General features: G+C 38.8%; 1 protein-coding gene across 7 annotated transcripts in view; it reads left to right on the top strand.

Moving 5' to 3' along the window:
* Nucleotides 1–14,554: 14,554 nt before the first annotated feature.
* The window catches only part of SCIN (scinderin), a 69,783-nt gene continuing 65,430 nt past the window's right edge, over nt 14,555–18,907 (top strand). Inside the window, exons 1-3 of one of the 7 annotated variants that reach the window (XM_033054722.2) lie at nt 14,555–14,790; nt 16,297–17,094; nt 18,296–18,557. The gene's annotated coding sequence lies outside the window, so the exon portion shown is untranslated. Of the gene's footprint in view, nt 14,791–16,296; nt 18,558–18,907 lie in introns of all 7 variants that reach the window. The other 6 variants (XM_033054713.2, XM_033054731.2, XM_033054756.2 and 3 more) reach the window with 6 other exon arrangements.

An 18,907-nucleotide genomic window follows, 5' to 3' on the forward strand; every position in this document is an offset into this window, starting at 1 on the left:
AAGTCATGAATACTCCTAGCACAGCAGGAACACATTAATGATTTATTTTTTTTCTGAGGAATACCCTTATTACAAATGATTTTGTTACCTTGCTGGGTACTCTCACTGCAGGACATTGTTGCTAATAGATCCCCTTGAGCATTTGCAGCCTGCATTTCTCATCTAACTGGATCCCAAGTGCTATGCATGTTAAATACCTCATCTATTATCTCTTTAAGCATGAGATTTCTATCACAATCTCTTGTTGACTACGCAGTTTTTCACAGAAGTAAAAACAGTGCAAGGCATTGTGAAAAGTAATGGGAGCTTACTATTTGTAGTTATTCTCAGTTGCAGGCAGTGACAGGCTCATATTTAGGGAGAACATCAATTCCAGTAGCCCTTATCTTGGCCACTCTGTATGACTCTTCAGTTTTCTGAAACAGTGGATCACTTCAGACCCTTTCTGCGATTTTCTTTTACATGTCTCAAATTGTGACAAAAGAAATTTAGGCATATTAACATTCAAGCAAGCTTTACCACAGCTTGCAGTATGGACCAGAGTGAGTGTCAGAGCAGAGTGCTTTTAAAAATTCTTAAGTTTTATGCCTTTTGCAAAATTTTCTTCATAGATCCCTATTAAAAGACTGATGAAGTCCTTAATTAGCTGAAGTGAACTTCTCAGAGGTAAAAAGCCAGAAAAGTTCTGGGGTGCACTGGATTTTGCAGGATGGTGACTGTCTGTATGGTACTAAAAAACTGAAAAACATAAAATGTCATTTGGGTTGGGAATGAAGAATGGCTCTGTGCCATAAGAGAGGCTGGTCCCTGCCTGGTGAACTTAGAGGTTTCATGTCTTTTGTTGGTTATAGCAGGTGTGCACAGTATGTAGCTGCTGGGGAAGTGGTATTTATCATATGTATATGGAGCATGCAAGCCTTTTGGAGTATATCTCACGTGGATTGCAAACCTTCAGCAACCTGGTCCAATGGAAAGTGCCCATGCCGGGGGGGTTGGAATCTTCAAGATCCCTTCCAACTCAAACCATTCTATGCTTCTATAAGTCTATCATTCTTAAGGACAGTAATGTGAAAGGCCTATGCTTCATGTCATAGTCTTGTAATAAAGAGAGAAATTTTATTTTTTGAGATGCTCAAGGACTTACTTGTAATTTTTCCCAGGTAATTTTTTTATTGTTCATTTTCTTGCATGCTTTTACACATACTTCTTTACAAATTGTAAATGATGCTTGTGTGTGATTGGTCAGACATGAAGAACCAATTTCTACTAATTTTAAAGTACATTCATCCAAAATATGTTGGAGCATGGCTCTGTACTGCTGGATACGTGCAATGCCTTCCAAATTTTCTTTCTCTTTACAAAGAACCAGAAAACATGAGATTAATTCAAAAAAGGTATGGGAGGGTATGTGAAAATTAAGAAATACATATTATATTGGCACTATTTAAAAACAGAAACTGAATGCCAGACTTTACACTTTTACGAGTAGATGTTAATTCAAATATCCTATTCTAGTGTTCAAACTATGGTAACACTTCTGTTTGTATATGGAGAATAAAACCTAAGATGCCATATTTAATTTGCAGTATAAACAAGAAATTATGAAGAAGACTCCTCAACTTTGCAGTTTCCATCGAGAAATTGCTTTCAATGTTTTCTGGGCACTTTAGTCTATTTCTGAAGTCCTTACACTTTTACAGGTTTTGTCTTGAAAAAAGACAGGGTAAAAAAATACGAACAAAACTCAGAAATCATGGGAATTTTGGAACTATGGAGAGATGCCTAGGAGGAATTCTTGTTTGTATGTACAGTTTGTAGTTTTTACACATTCCTTTAGAATGTGTCTTCAGGGTACACGGCAGATGGGCCTCGTGTCCTACTGAGCATTTTCTCTCCCTTACCACTCTCAGCAGACAACACAGGCAGGAATGGCTGGCAAGGGAATGTGCTGCTGCTCACCACAGCTGAGAGGCAGCCACATCTCTGTCCCTGCATGCTGCAGGACAGGCAGGCTTCAGAGCCAAGTGACCTCTGTAGATGAAGGGTAAAGGGGCAGCCAGGCTGCTGCTGCAGAGAAGGGAGGGGCTGTTGTATTTTGTTTTGAAAACCAGTAGGGGCAAGGGGCCAGCGCATACTGCAGTAAGGATGGTGGCTAGAGACATGGCAAAGAAACCCCAGCAAAGTAGTGCATCAGAGCAGTGCTGATCTGTCCAATTTTCTGACTCCAGAATAGCAACTGATTCTGACCTGTTACATAGTAATTATATGTCTGAGTCAGGAACACCTAAACTAGAATAATTTCTATTATGGTTGGATTTCTGTAATGTAATTGACTGCCCTTCTTTTCCAACAGAAAGTACTTCCCTGCATTTGCTAGTACACAGTTTGTGAAATGCATCATAATCATATGTCATCGCAAACTGTAATTACAGAGAAGCTTTAATGGCATTTATGCACCATCTTTGCAACCAATGAGCCACCTGTGGAGCTCATTTCCTCCCACTGGGACTAAAGTCTTGGTAGGTATCCTGAAACCGAGACAGAAGGCAGAAGAGATACACTGGTTTCCCCCTGGACTCATAGCACCTAATCTTTAAACCGTTCTTGTTTTGGTACTGATAAGTAAATTCTCTAGAGCATCTGCCATATATGTCATTTTTCTCATATGTAAGAAAAGCTGATCCACAAATTGTATATACTGTGTACAAGTTGAAAAGTTTGGATAGTGCCTCAGGTATATACCACATCTTGGTTCCGTAACTCCACCAATTTAGTAGCAAGAGTTGTACTGAACTGGGATGCAGAATAAGTTTCTTTCTGAGATGGCTTTATTGAAAATGTTTCTGCAATTCTGCATTTACCCTATATAAATTATATCTAATCTTTAGTGGAAACAGACATTGACACCAATGACAGGAAGGAACTTGATAGAGTAAGAATGTTTGGTTTGGATTAAGGTGTTCTTTTCCTTTTGTATAACCTTTTTGCCAAAGAAAAGGCTCATTGAATGAGTAGTGTTTGCTGAGAGAGAGTCATTGTCTTTGGGTGAAGATGAAAGAATGAGGGATTAACAAAGTAGATGGACCCCATGGTTCTCAGATAATGGGTTTGTTTTACCAGAACACTTTGCAAGAGTCTACATCCTGTTAGACAAACAGTGTTTGTTCCACTGAATCAGGCTCATCCAATGCAAAATGTAAACATTTGTAATGGAAATTAGATTTTTAAAATATTTTTGGTAGCATTTAATAAAAAACAGCACCCTGAAACTCTGACAATCTCTATTCCTCATCACTTCAGTGTTGATTTCATGTTTCATTTAGTATGATGCCAGTGGGAGAGCAGAAATATCTCTGCTGCCATCAAAACCATTTCCCTTTCTTAATGGAATACAGGTAGAAGGCATAGACTTAACTGCTGGAAATCAGCAGAGTGACAGGGAGGTAACCTGGAGTGCTGCTGAATGCTGTTACAGTGCTGGCTGTGGCACTGTGCCTGACAAGTCTAAAAGAAAAAAACACACGTAGAGACTTCTGCAGAGGAGACATGCATCGGGCTTAGAGACACTGAGAAACACTGAAAACAAGACTTTGCCTGAAAAACCTATGGTTCTAGGGATTAGGTGCAAGCCTGTGTTTCCAGCTGATCCTTATGGGAGCACTTACTTGAAAGCACCTGGCCCTTGCCATGGACTTTGTATTAGATTTTGTACCATAGCAGGACTCTACTGCTTAGAAATGAAGTGACTCAGGTAAGGAACATGGTAGGGTTTTATTAAACAGGAGTCGGGTGAATAAAACAAATAGGAAAAAATTCTCAGAAAACAAGGACTGGAGAGCATTTGCACAAAAAAACCAAGTTTCCAGTTAAAAAAAAAAATTTTTTTCCAAGTCATATAATTTTAACAAATATTTGGCCTAGCAGACTTTTAAATAGTTGAAAAAAAAAAAAACACTCTAGAAATTCAGCAAAGAAAGCCATCTGAGCAAAATTAGAGAGGGAGATTTGAAAGACATTTGCTGCACCCAATATTAAGACTGACAAAACCAGGAGGATATACCAAGGAAAGTGTCAGTTTAAACTCATCTCTGTTTTTTTTTTTTAAATGCAACATATTACTTTTGCTAGAAAGAAGAGTTTTCTGCAAAGAATCCTAATTTTCCTTAAAGCTTTAGACCTCACTTAAATGTATGCTTCCACTTACATTACCTGCATAATTAGACTAGCATTAGGGATATATCAAAGACTATCTTTCAGTATATCACAGATTTTTTAATACAAAACTAAATATTGCTGTTTTATGCACTGAACTGTATTTCTCTTGGCATACTATATGTCTGTAACTTTGCTAACAAGTCAAAAAGTGGCCTTGGGAAGTTGAAAACACAAATCTCAGATACATCATTATTGTCACAAATTTAGTTCTCTTTGAACAGGTGTCTGACATCAGACTAGGCATTGCTGTTGGTTACTGAGGACTAATTTTTGAAGTGCCCTTTGCCATGGAACAGTAAAAAGCTTTTTCTGATGTTCACAAAGCTTACTTACGTGGATTTCAGTTGTATACACAGATAGGCAAGAACAGGAATTATTCAGCTGTGAACTGAATTTAGTCTTGAACCAGTGACCTGCCATAAATCTTTTAACAAAATTAATTGATTTTAAGGTCTTTGACATAGGGAATATTTGGCTATTCCAGTGATCATGATACAAAAAAACTTGCTAAACTTGAAAGGAACGGACAGTTGATCTGTTTCAAAATGATGCAATTCACATAATGTAAAGCATGTGGTACATTTTAGAGGAACATAAAGCTTCTATTGTGATTTCCAGACATATCTTTCAGGACCTGTGTTTTGCCACAGAACTGAAAACCATAATCCTACCAGTTCTATGCATGCAACTGGTTCTTAAGAGTATTCAACTGAAATACATTATGCGAAATTCTGGAATAATTAATTAGTGAATAGAAAGGGAGCTGCAAGAGCTGTATGATAGGAAAAAAAAGTTGTGCTCTTTTTTTTTTGAATAAGTCTAATAATTCTGACATGGTAAACCACATTTTCATGACAGGTTGGCTTTAGAAGCTCTTGTCTATTCAGTTGTGTTGAGACAGCTGTTTGTGAGATCTGGAAGACTATCTTGTTTGATCCCTGTCTGTCATTGAGTGACATGACTGTCTATCACATGGGAAGCATATTTGACTTCGATGTAAGACAAATTCTGAAGATGTGTACTGGGAATAAACCGATTTTGCTTGAGCACAGATCTGTAAAGACCTTTCAGTCTTCAGACCTAACTCATGTTCCTTTTACTGCACTTGCATGACTGGTTGGGGCAGACACAACAGGAAGGGCACAAAGGGAAGTTGTGGCCTCTAATGAGGCTGAGTAATGGGCACAGGAAACAGATCACTACAATGACTCATGGAGATGTGGTCTCAGTAAGAACATCCAAAATTCCATCTTCTAGGACGATGACCTTTCCTGAGTGATGGAGTCAACCCTTTAGTTTTTGATTCTCTTATTCCTGGTTTTTCCAGGGAGAATGATTTCCTGGTGATTGTGCCTCGCTAGGAGAAGTAACAAGGAGCTCTTCTGCTGCCTTCCTTTGCAGCAGTTCTCTAATAATTAGGAACTATGACTTCAGCTCTGCCCTTCTTTCCTCCCTTCCACAGGATGAGGATGCACAAGTTCTTTGGTGGATGCTGCCTCTGCTCTGTACGTGTAAGTCAGCATCGCATCTGCAACTGCACTTGTGTTGTGAGCTGAACCTGGTGCAGAGCCAGGTATGAATTAATCAGGGTAAAGGTTCTGATCTTTCCAGAGGCTTAACCACAGTGTTACAGTTCTCTTCAACATATCTCATCATATCAATAAAATATGTCTCCAGACTTTGGCATCCTGCAACATACATGAGGTGGGGAAGTGAGAGAATACCCCTACCCCAAAGGGGAGTATAACTTGGTTGAATCTGTTGACTTTTTTCAGTTTTGTTAGAGGTGATAATTATGTTCTGAGACCTAGACACCACAGCTGGAAATTGGGCAGAAAGCAGATATTTTACTATCAACAAACAGACTGAAATGAGAAGTCACTACAAGGCTTTTCTTGTGTCTCTTTTGAGATGGTAACAGCTGATTTAGAAACTCAGTCCATCTCTAGCTTGTTTTTCAGTATTTATAGATTAGGAAAAACATCTCTGTTGTTCCCTGTAAAGTCAGCAGTAAGCCTTGGTGGCAACTTGAGAGAGAAATCATTCAGATTAAGATCTCTCTCAGTCTGAAGTACAGTAATTTCACTATTATAAACCGCACCTAATTATAAACCGCACTTCCGGGTGTCGGCAACTTTTTGTTCTTTGTTCATGTATAAGCCACACCTGATTATAAGCTGCACTTCGGGTTCAGCCCAAAATTTTAGTCAAAATGGTGTGGCTTATAATCGTGAAATTACTGTACATCCTCAGGAATACTACATTGATCAAAAACTAAAAGGAATATTCTGGTGGAAAAATAGGTGGAAATATAATCTATCTATCTCAATATCCTTAAATTAAGTCAATATCAGTCTGTCAGCAAATTAATTGATTGTCATTATGAGTTATGATTGTCATTATCATAGTGGGATTAGGAGACAAAAAAGGTTTTCCTGTAACTTTATCCCGGCTTTCCTGAGGTATTGGAATTTTTCACCATGACCTCATAATGGCAGACTATTTAGGCATAATATTTCTTATGAGTGCTTATATTATATCTATGCCCTCCAAATTAATATAGCAAAAGAACTTTGGGCCTTTCTGCATCCTTCAGACCTGTGATATATAACCTACCCATGTATTGTCTTCCATAAATACTGCTAATTTCTACCTCTCTGGTGTCTCTACATCTGTGTCAATTCCCCTCAATTATGCAATGCATTTTTCCTCCCAGAAACCAAACACTATTATTCTTGGGAAAGTGAACTAGCAATAAAAATGGGGTTTTCAGGTATTAATATTCATTCCAGCAACAACACTTATCTGCATGGCTAAACTCACAGCTATTTTCAGCCAGGTGTCTCTGCAGGCATAGTATGCAGATGAAGAGTAGTTCATCCAGGTAAAGAGACCTCAGCACAGAAGCATATAAAAGAGCACTTTCACTTTTGCCAACTTCCATTTTCTCTTTTACTTTATGACGATTTGTGTTTCCACTCCAAGATGGAAGTGTCTAGCTGTTTTTATTCAAAGCTCTGTTAATAGCTTATTCATCTGTACATTAAACTGTATTCTTGTTACAATAGAAACTTGTTTTTTATTTGATCTCTATTAGCATGAGAATGTATTATCATCTGGTTTGAAGGTGAAAATTTTAACTTTACTTTTTGGCTACAAATATGCAGTATTCAGAGTGCTAAAGATGCTGCCTTGTTTTTTTTCATATACATAGCGTTCATAAAGTCATAGAAATAAAGATGTTCAGTGGACAGCTCTTCCTTTTGAATGTTTCACTACCTTTTCACTACCTTTTTACCAAAACAGCTGAGAGTCAAACCCTAGTTGTTGCACTTGCATTTCAGGAGTTGCATTTGGAACCAGAGCACGTACACAGATACCAGGTACAGAACGCTGTTATCAGATCTGGCACAGCAAGTAGTGGGTACTGGCAGGTTTTAATCATGAGTCACACAGGTTCATGTTTTAGAACAAGCACCTCAGTTCAGGAAGACTCTTTTCTGTGTAATTAAACTTGTATTTATTCAGAGAATCTCTTAAGTAGACGGTTGCATTTCACCAAGCAAAGGGGTTGACATTCTCAAATTAGTGGCTAATTGCTGAAAGAGGCAATGAGATAAAATAGTAGATAGTAACAAAAATTTTTCAGTGTATTGCTGTTATAATGAAATCGCAGATCATTCTAACAAGTGATACCTACTTCCAGTGAGAACCATGCAGCTAATGTGAGACATTTGATAGAGGAAAGTCAGGAGGACACAAGGTGAAGCTGTAGTAAATGCACAGTTTTGTGTATGAAGTAGTGTGTACCAGTTCCCCATGACATCAATATCTTTCAAATGATTCAAGGAAATATTGAAATTGAACAGTTTTAGACAGAGAAAATGTTCACTTGGAAGATTTGTAGAATCTGGTATTTTCTCTGAAAAAACCTGCATTTGATGGGACAAAGTACAAATGTGTTCTGAAAACTGCTTCTTGCTTTGCCTTCCTGCATCTGCAACAGCCCCTGTACAATGAGCCATGAAGACATGAACTCTGGAGCAGCTCTAAAAAAAATATGGTGTACATCTAATATCTCAACATTCAGCTGAGTCAAGAGAAAAGGTGTCCAACCTCTGCAGAACCACCGACAGGTGCTATACCATCCTACCAGCCCTGCGGTGGGAAAGAGTAAAGTAAAATAGAAAAAAGCCAAGGAACTACAACAGAGACAGAAACAGAAATAAAACTGTAAAGAATTAATAGAGGAACATGTTAAAGTTGGCATGTCAGCAAAGGGTGGTAAAGGCTATGTATTTTCATGACTCTGTCACAAGGAAACCCTAACACAAAGGTTTAGTTCGTGAGTGCTTTCATCAACACGCTTCACAACAAGAAAAGCTTGGCAGACAGATATTTTAAGAGAAAAAAAGTAACATCTGGGTGTTGTTACATAAGCATTTTCTTTTGACATTTATTTTAATTCTAAAAAAATAAAAACCTGTTTTTTATGCACTGATCTGCTCACATCAATCTGACTCATTATTGTTTTCCATTTATTTTTGGAGGCTCAGCATATTGAATAATGAAAACAAACTCCATCCACCTTGATGTGAATATATAGCAGTTCAGACAATGTGACATATTAACATAATATAGTGGTTGAATCAATGATTTCCATTTATAAATTAATCTGATTTACAGCTGTGCATATACACAATCTATTTAAGTTTATATTCAGCCTTTGGAAGCAGTGTGTATTTGTTAACACCTTTGTAGTAACGCAAATTATACTTGATTTGGCCTCTGAAACACTGAACAAAGACTTATGAATTCAGAACTCTTAACTCCTTATTGTGCAGTTTACAATTTAGTGTGTTGGAAAATGATTAGTCAATTTACCTGAAAGAGTCTTGGATGATCTCTATAACCTCTAATGGTAGAATTTTGTGTTTATACTATAAAGCATTTGAGATTGCAGATCTTCAATACAAAGACCGTGTTAATTTGGCTGTTTCATAAAACTATGCTTAGCTAAAGGACTTTCATGATTTAAAGTTATTCAGCAGAGCCAATATAATTATTTTCATCTATTAGAGAAATGTGGGGATTACTGGAAAAATAACTTGTAAGAGGAAAGAACTTATATAATTAAAGAATTAACTTCATTAAGAAATTATTGAATTCTAATAAAAGAAAATTAGTTTCCTACTAGTAAAAACATCCTGCAGAAAATTATTTGTATTTAGAAAATGACAACAAAGTAATGACTGAAACTGATTTTCAAAGACAAGTGCATAGAACATTTGTTAGGTCCCTATTTATTCACAGTGGACAGAACAAGTATTCTCTTGTTCACTGTCTGCAAGTCTGAAGATAGAGCTAATCAAGACTGGTTTCAGTTCCTTCTCCCATATTATATCTATGCCTATGATGCTCTCTGGGACCTGGCCACTCCCTCTTGCTTTTCTTGCAACTTTCTCTGTCCTCTGCCCAGTTTACAGTCTGTTAAAGATAGTGGTGTGTGAAGAATCAGCAGGATGTATCCAACAGGATATATTTTAGGAGCTATACTGCATACTGCTGACCTTCAGGTTAGGAGCCTGGCTATAGAAGTGATTCATATGACTGAGACAGCATATTGAATAGGGACAGTTGGATTCCCAGGATTCAATTTGCAACAATCCAGTGGGCTGTAGGAGCAACTAAGTCAAGAATAGGATTTCTTCTGGTGTCCTGTTTCTTGCTTTAAAAATAAATATCCTTCTTGGTTATATTTCTGCAAGATTGTTTTGTTACACATTACTCTTAATCTGTAGAAGTTGGTCTGAGTCATAAATATCTGATACAGACAGGCACTTTTTGGTGAAGTTTAAATTTAAAGGTCTGGAAAAAGAAGTTAAACTCTTGTTTACCCAGGTATTTACAGATATTTCCCACCCCTCCCCTACTTATTTTGGCAGGTGGGAATGACACTGTTATTTTGACTACTATAAAACCCTCGCAGACTAGTAGCTTTTCAGAACATTTATTATATTTATACATTGTTCGTATGTTGTGCTTAAACTGATTAAACTCTCTGTTGTGTGTGAATGTGAGGCACTTGAACAGGCAGCCCTGCTGTAGTTGTGGATAGAGTAGTTGTGGATATCCATCTGTCAAATTATTTAACCAAATAAATATAATCCATGTATTTTGAATCACTGTGCCTGTTATAGTGTCTAGCTTTTTATTAATTGAAAATTCAGAGAATCCAATTCCACTGAACTCCAACTCAGAAAAGAGAACATTTCATTAGCAACTAATGCAATGACTCAAATCCATAGCAATGTAGATTCCCTGTTTAGGTTTTGTCAGCAATTTTGAATTAAATCCTATTTGTGAGGGATTTAGAACTTGGTGATAAAGGTTAAGGCCATAACTTGGCTTAGACTGAGATTATGGGGTGATAATTGTTTCAAGGCATAAGAACACTAAATATATACAGATGATAACTCTTTTAAAGTGTAGAAATACCAAATATATGCAATCTGATTTTATAAGCATATACACACACGTTGCTCTTATTGGAGAGGACAAGTATAAGGGGGAGAAAATTGCTGTCCAGTTTAATTTAGCTGAAGAAGGACATTACAAATAATAAGAAAATTTTTGCTAATTTTTGCTATTTCTACTGCTGACTTACTGTGTGTTCATTTTCCCAGTTCTGTGTCACTTGGAAACAGCAGAATGAAAGATTGCTATCAGAATAGACTAGAAAAACAATTTTTCTTATGATTTTAATGAGTCACTTTCCAAATTTTCTATTAAAAATAATTCTGTGGTAATTCTCACAGTGAAACCTGATGAGACTTTTACTTTTGAGTCATACAATATCATACGGTAAACTATAATGAAGACATTTGAAGGCATACCCAGATAAAAGGAGAAATTTATAAGGACTTAAATTGGACTCGTGTTGGTGCTAGTTTTAAGGTTTCGGGTTTTGTTATTGTTTGGTTTGTTATTCTAGGTATCCTAGCTGTTTTTCATGTTTATTACATTTTCAAGGAATAGGAATTGCCCCTACCAAGACTTTGAGCCTTCTATTTTTGCTTCATCTGTGTGAAAGGAATGATGATAATGAATTATCCTCACAACTCCTTGGACAGTGCAGAAGAACCTAAAATCAGTCTGAGCTGGCTTGCATTTCTCAACTCCATCACCAAAATGCAAAAGAGCTGTGTTTGCATGACTGAATATGAAGCCTAATGAGCAACAATGCATGTGCCACCTTGGCCTGGACCTGTAGGCATTGATCCTGGAGTCAGCTGGGATATTTCAGAGTTGCATTCCCTGGTTTGATGAACAACTACTCAGAGTGAGGGAAATGAAACAGTTGTTTTAGTTTAAACCAGGATTTATTCTACTCAGTCTCTAATAAGATTTGTGAAGTAAGAAGTGGATTTATGAAATCTGTAGACTTGTTCCTTACTTAAATGAGTTATAGCAAGGGTACACTAAGCCCTCATTTACCCTGAAACATCCTAGTTAAGGAACAATGAAGTATTATCCTGATATCACATACTGCATTTTATATGGAATGCAAACTGCTGTAATGCAGTTTCTCCCTGTTGTTCCAACAGTGGTTTTCAGTACTTAATTCTGATTCACATTGCCTTTACACTGACTTCAGTGGACATATTCAGATTCTGCATGAGTGCAAGAACTTAAATCAGCAGCACCTAGTATCATCTATCTCATTTTTTTAGCATTTCCAGGATATATCCCAAACAAGTGCCCTGAAATTTTTTGTCTTAGCTGACACAGAAATACAGGAAAAAAGTAGGTCACTACCCCAAGAAGCTGAAAGTCTAAGGGAAAGAAAGTATTTCACTTCTAACACAGGCTGGAAAGTGGTGATAAGAATTATCTATTTTCAAAATCAAAAGTAAACTTCCTTTTTTTCTTTATTTCTTTCTTACTCTTTTTGTTGTTGTTGTTGATTCTTTGGAATGAATAGAATGATTAAAGTTTCAAAAAACTAAAACATCAAAGAGCACAACATGCTCCAAAGGTCATGCTGATGATCCTGTCAAGGGATGTGTTTTTCTCATAGTCTTGGTTTGACTGATAACATGACTGAAAAAAATATATTTCATCCCTTTTTCTTCCAACATTTAGAAATAATGAATGGGAAGATTTTATTTCCTTTTTTGCTCTTTCTTTCTGGATTTTTTATCTCTTCCCCCCACCACCCCCTCCAAAAAAACCTTCTCTCAAGTTAAAAAGTATAGACGCTGTTGGCTATAGCTCCAGTCTTCAAGGTTAAATCTGAGTATGATATTCCATTTCTGCTTGCTTGTCCCTAAGACAATTCTGCAGCTTAGACCAGGATCCTGACTAGCTTTACTGTTTTTTCCAGCTTGAATTCTTAAGATCTCTTTAGTCGTATTTAAGTCTACAAAAGCTTATATTTAGCTGAAAAGATGAGGCGGTTTTGTGTCGGAAAATACCAATCCCTCTTGCTATTCTATGGTAGAGCACGAAGATTTACTCTTTGGCTTTCGGGTTTTAAAGCTCCCTTATTTTGCAAAGTAAGTAACATGCTGCCATCTGCTGGCAATGAGAAATTATTTTGTCAAGTGATTTAAGGAATACAAATCTTCAAATTCTTAAGGAAGTTTGTATGATATTATTTTCTCTTCAATAATAGTGTAGGTATCTGAGCAGCATGAACTTCAAAGAACCATTCAATTATATCTTATAATTTACTTCAGGATCCCTGAGAAATCTTTTTACTTGAACTGATACAAAGTCCTATCACAAAGCTCAACTACAAACTCCAAATTTATTTTCAGCTAGAAGCCTGAAAAAAATGTAAATTTCCTTGAAGACGGAGAAAAAGGTGTACCCTCTCAAAGGATTTTGAATATACTTTAAAACCAAATAAACAAAAATGTATTTTCCCAGATAGTTTGTGGTCCTGACTCTGAAAAATTTAAAAATATAAATGTTTAAGGACCTGTATGGAAGTGCTGTAAACTTAGAAATATTTAAGGATGAAAGCTTTTGTTATTTTCTTTGTTTTCGAAGTAGTATAAGAAGAAAAACAAGGGAACAAATGTGATAACTGTTGGGTAGCTCTGGGTGATTTGTACTTCCGAATTTTACTTCCTTCTTTGTGTCCAGTTAAATCCATTATGTACATGGTCATATCATCTGAAGAATATCTCTCTTTTGATGGAACATCAAAAAGGAAATAAAAACCCAAGCGAGCTCTGTTCAATCAACTGAGGACCATAACTCAGCTCAAACCTGCTGGAGTGCTGGCCAAAGTTTCAGTGATGTAGTGACATTCTCCCATCAGAGAGAACAGATTTTACCATTACAGTAATTTCATGACTATAAGGCTCACCCTTTTGACTAAAAATTTGGCCCGAACCCAGAAGTGTGCCTTATAGTCCGGTGCACCTTATATATAGACAAAGTTCAGAAATTTGCCAACCCGGAAGTGTGAACCATGAGCCAAGGGGGGAGCTGCCAGGGCCGCGGCTGCTGGGTGGAGGTGGGGCCGCAGCTGCTGGGTGGAGGTGGGGCCTCGGCCAGCAACTGCGCGGGGGAAGCCAGCGGCGGATCCTCGCTGCAAAAGTCCAGTGCACCTCATACATCGGTAAAAGTTTGGAAATTTGCCAACACCCAGAAGTGCGCCTTATAATCCGGTGCGCCTTATGGTCGTGAAATTAGTGTAAATATCTGGTTGAACCAGTGTAATTTCCAACAGCACATAATGATCACTTGTTCACGTGAAAGGGTGTATAGTGTATTTTTTATTTATAATTTATACTTCACATAAGCAAATAGAGAAAACAGTCTATGTGTATGTGGCTAAGTAATTGCACCCAAATACACAATCTAGGCCATTTCAAGTGACTATTTCAAGGTGTGTGTAGCAGCTATTAAACTGTTCTGTTGACAGAATGCTTGAAAACTGAAATACAAATGGAAATTAATTCTGCTATCTTGACTCTTATGTTGTCCCTTATACTGAAAAAGATGAATATTTAGGAAATACTGGGGTAAATACTGTTGCTCCATTCTATTCAGTTGTTTTAGTATATATGAACCTGCTCAAAGTACAGGGCAGCATCAGATCTTACAGGTCATAAAAGTATGTTTAGTAAAACATAGTTCCATCCATTAGGATAATTGGTGATAGAACACCACTGTTTTATTTTCAAATTACTGTTTTCTTTTCCTCAGTCATATATTTTCCTTCTAATACCCTTGTTTTCTAGCCTATAAGAGAAGCATATTGAACTTGTGGCCTTGTTGCTAGGTTTCAAGCTGCATTTATGCAGTCTACTGAGACATTCTTCTCGTTTTTGAATTCTGAATCAAGTCCCAAGGCAACAGTGCCCTGTTTCTTAGCAACACAGATGGGTAGACTGTATATTCCAGCTCCTTTGTACAATGGAAGAATAAACAATTCCCTGAGTAAGTCTGTGCTGCAAGTCCATTGCTTCACTTAATTTCCCAGAGAAGAGAGGAAAGGGAAGCCTTCTGTGGTACAGCAGATGAAGTTTGTCTGGAAGTCCCTGTCTTTGCAGAGAGGTGAGTCATATCTCTATTTTTTCTGTTCTCTGCATCTCTCTGGGGTCTTTATTCACCACAGTGCATATGGATCTATAGGTACTTTGGATCCGTGAGTTTCAGTTTCTAAGATACAAATATAGGCACCAAAAATCAATGGTAACAAAGCTGGCAGAGGTGGGAGTGTGAAAGTACACAGATTTTTCGCTTTGGTGAAATTAATGGAGACTCACAGAACTGCCTAGCTTTAGAAACTGAGTGCAAACCCTTGATTTTAGGAAGGAGACTAGGGCTGGAGAAAATATGTAAAGGATTGAGAGGTAAGGAGGAAATGTGTATTCATGCAACTAACCTGTTAGTGGTCTGTAAACTGTGTTTGAAATGGAGAAAAGTTATCCTTTTAACACAATCTCTGGAAAGTGTTAGGCAGTTTTGAGTTTTTTTGACAACATAGACAAATTTTGAATTTTGCTGCCTTCGGACTGTGGGACTAACATTGCCACTGAGAGGGAGGAGTACAAGGGAAGGGAAAGGGGACAGAGAAGAACAAACATCTCTGCAGAGCTGAACACTTCTGCTCCTCATGCCTGTGGAGTTGCATACATCATCTTTTCATGATGGTAACAGCAGCAATGTAAAGTCTCAGATAGCACAGTTTTGGCACAGAGTAGAACAGAAGCACTTGTGCTATTCATCCCACTGACCTTGGCATGTGCCTGTTTTACCTGGACCTAAAGCTGGTCTAGTCAGTCTGCCGGTATCTCAGTTTATTTGCAAAACAAGAAAAGGCTTCTTTACATGTATAAAGTATCAACTGACAATTTTTTTTCCGAAATTTATTAAATCAAGAGGTGACACAGCAGCTGGCTATGGTGGGACAGGTGGTTTGCCTGTAGACTGCCCACACACACTTGATGGGAAGCCTGGGCCACCTTAGAACAGAGAACCAAAATGCCCATTCAAGCCTACTCACCTCCTCCTAAGCAGGAGCAAGGCCAGGTTGTGCTTCAGTGTTTGGATAGCCTGAGTATAATCTGTGAAGTAGAGACTGAGTTTTGGCCCCTTCCCAAAGGCTGTCCTGCAACAGGGATCTGCTGCAGCTGGAAATGTTCCAGCCATGTGGTCCTGGGCTGGAAGGAACCTGTCTTGGCAGTGCAGCACAGCACAGCTGAGTGTGGCCGGGGAACCAAAAAAAAGAGCACAGAAATGTGATCTTCCAGAAGTAATTGTAGGTATTTGATTTCTCTCCAGAAAGCTGCCCACCCAAATCCTTGTTCAGAAACACAGCTTTGTTGGTAAGGACATACTTCCATATGCCCATATCCGTCAATGGACCATGACCTTCTTTTAGAAAAATACACATTTTGTTCTCAGAATAAATAAGTACAAAGAAGAGAAAGTTGTGATGTTAGAGGTTTCCTTCAGGTTTCCTGAGTGTTGAGTATTAGAGTAGGAAAAAATTTTTTGTATTGTGTTTGGGCCTACTGGAATACCCTTATGATCCATGTCTTTCTTTCACATTTTCAGGGCATAAAAGGAGCTCTTGTGAAAGAAAGGTAACAGTGTGGGAGTAGCTTTCAGATCATGGAGATAAAACAGAAAACATGGATAAGGTAATATCTGTGTCGGTTCCTGCACAGAACTAAACACTTTGCTGCCTATTTAGGGTGTTAATGCTGCTCCAATGGTTTTCATCCTGCCCAGAGGCATCCTTGGGTGTAGGAAAGGGCCTTCCTCTACCTCTGGGCAAAAACATGAAGCTTATGGCACTGCCTGATGAGATAGGCCATGGCAGGACATAACACCTGGGCACATGTTAGGATAGCAATGGGGTAGCTGTAATTAACAGTGTGCCCTGGGTGTGCCCAGGAATGCAGAGAAAGATTTTCATCTTCTCTGAAGATTTTAATTCATCAGGAAGAATGGAGAGGAGAGCTTCAACACTGCACTATTTTGAGGTTCTTTTTATCCCTTCTACTTGTACAAAGTGAGACTAGTGTGCCCCCAGTTGTTTCTCACTATAGCCCCTGCTGTGCTGCCCTGTACGTGCACAGGTTTAATCTGCCAGGGATGCACTGCTTAATGAGGCAAGAATTAAAATATGAAAAAAGAGTTTATTTGTGTTGTTACATAGTGATCGGTATTCCAGGTAAAATAAAATTCAGAGCTGCTGTTCCTACAGGCTCTTATGAATGTGTAAATTCCTAACATACATGCTTTTGACTTCAGATGGGCTTTCTCTAGGCTCAGGAGTTTTCTTCATCAGGTTACTTTGCTGAAGTGAAAGACAGAACCGAAAAGCAGTACTTCTTCATCTAAGCATAGGTACAAAATGTTACAAGGTACAAAAGTTACTTCTTAAAGCACAACCACATATTTATCTTCAGTGAATGTGCTGGGTTGTGCAGACAAGTATAGTCAGAGTGAAAGCAGTGATCAGTGATCAGTAATAAGTGTACTGTTGTATATTTGTGGGTGTGTTGGGTTTTTCTTTTACTTTTCACCGGGGATTGCAATATTTGAGAAGAAAATTAATCATCAGGCCATTATGTTCATCCTGCACCAAGAAGAGAGAAAATTTGTATTTGAAGCTCAAAGAAAATTTTCTGCAAGCCTTGACTGGCCTTTTTCACAACAAACTACAGTGCAGCAATCCAAAGCCAACACAGCTTTATGGCTGAAACAACCTCCTGATTTTAGATACCAGATCTGTAAGTCATCCAACCTTCCTTAGAAGCCACAAGGAACGGCAAAAGGGGAACCGAATCCAAAAAGGACCTCTAAAGTCACAGTTGTGCCAGAACTTCGCTTAGAGTTAGGGTTCAGAAAACCACAAATACTACAAAAGGCACGCCAAGGGGAGCATGGCAGTACCCCAACTTTGCTCCCTCCACACCTTTTTCCTTGGCAACATCCGTGTGTTTGGCACCTCGGCCTCAGCCATAGGTGGCTTTTACTGCTCTACCTAGGGTTGGGGTCACACTTAGGGTTAGAGTTCAGGAAAGCACAAAGCCCAGAGCTCCAGGGACAATGACACCACACAAGGCATGCCAAGGGGAACATGGCACTGCCCCAACATTGCTCCCTCCACACCTTGCTCCTTGGCACCACCCATGTATGGAGGGTGATTTTTATTTATGCCTCAACATGTAATACATAGAGAACTTTCTCTACATGTTGTACTGACATGGTAGGAAGTCCAGTCCTCGAGCGACTTCATTTGACAGACAATGAGAGGACAGAAACTTCCACGATTTGACTTCAAGGGCCTCCTCCTTTCAGGTGGGATAGATCACTGGCTTCCCAGGAAAAAAACGCCAGGTAAATTGGGCGTTTTTGAGGAGTCTTAGTACGCAAAAGCAGTTACCAGCACCACACTCCCAGGACTGCCATTTTCTAGTCTTCTCAAATGAAAAGAGCATCAGGTCTACCCCTTCCTCACCTTTTTCTCCCTGTAGTGCAGCTTCTGCCCTGGTTGTCTGTCCTGTCCACGCTGTTCCTGTCCTGCTTCACCACTTTCCCCCAGGTAGCTCATGGTCACACAGCCCCATGCTCCACTCTTTTCCCGACGGGGCGGTCGAGGCCTGCACCCGGCCTGCTGCCCCCGTGGTGTTTCCAGAACCAGGCCTCAGCAGCCGGCGCATTTTGGCAAACACCAGAGCCAGGCTGCTCGCCCCTGCTGGGGAATCACACCCAGCTGGTCACCAGAGCCACGCAGGCTGATGGCTGCTCACAGCACGCACGATCCATCTGCCAAACAGACACCTGTGGGGTACCCCGAGGTGCAGGTAATGCTGTACTTGTCTTCTCTCCTTTTCCTTCCCCGTGCCCTGTTCTATTGCCCTTCAGTAGGAACACGTGTCTTTCTTTATCTATAAACTTCATCCCACCTCATGACATCCAATGATTGTGACATCCCATTGCATTTCCTTGATTTCACTCATATCCGTTTTTTGGTTTTTTTAAATGTCATTCAATTTCTTCTCCTGCCCCTTCATTTCACTTGGTTTCCTGATTTTGAGATTTTAGTGAGTATCATTTTGGCAAGTTTCAGTCCTTAGGACTGGAGACCTGATGTCATCCCAGTACATTTCCTCTTATTCACTCCATTTCCAAATCTGCTTTTTTTTTAATTCTA

Source organism: Catharus ustulatus, chromosome 1 (assembly GCF_009819885.2).
Source record: "Catharus ustulatus isolate bCatUst1 chromosome 1, bCatUst1.pri.v2, whole genome shotgun sequence".
NCBI classification, from domain to species: Eukaryota; Metazoa; Chordata; class Aves; order Passeriformes; family Turdidae; genus Catharus; species Catharus ustulatus.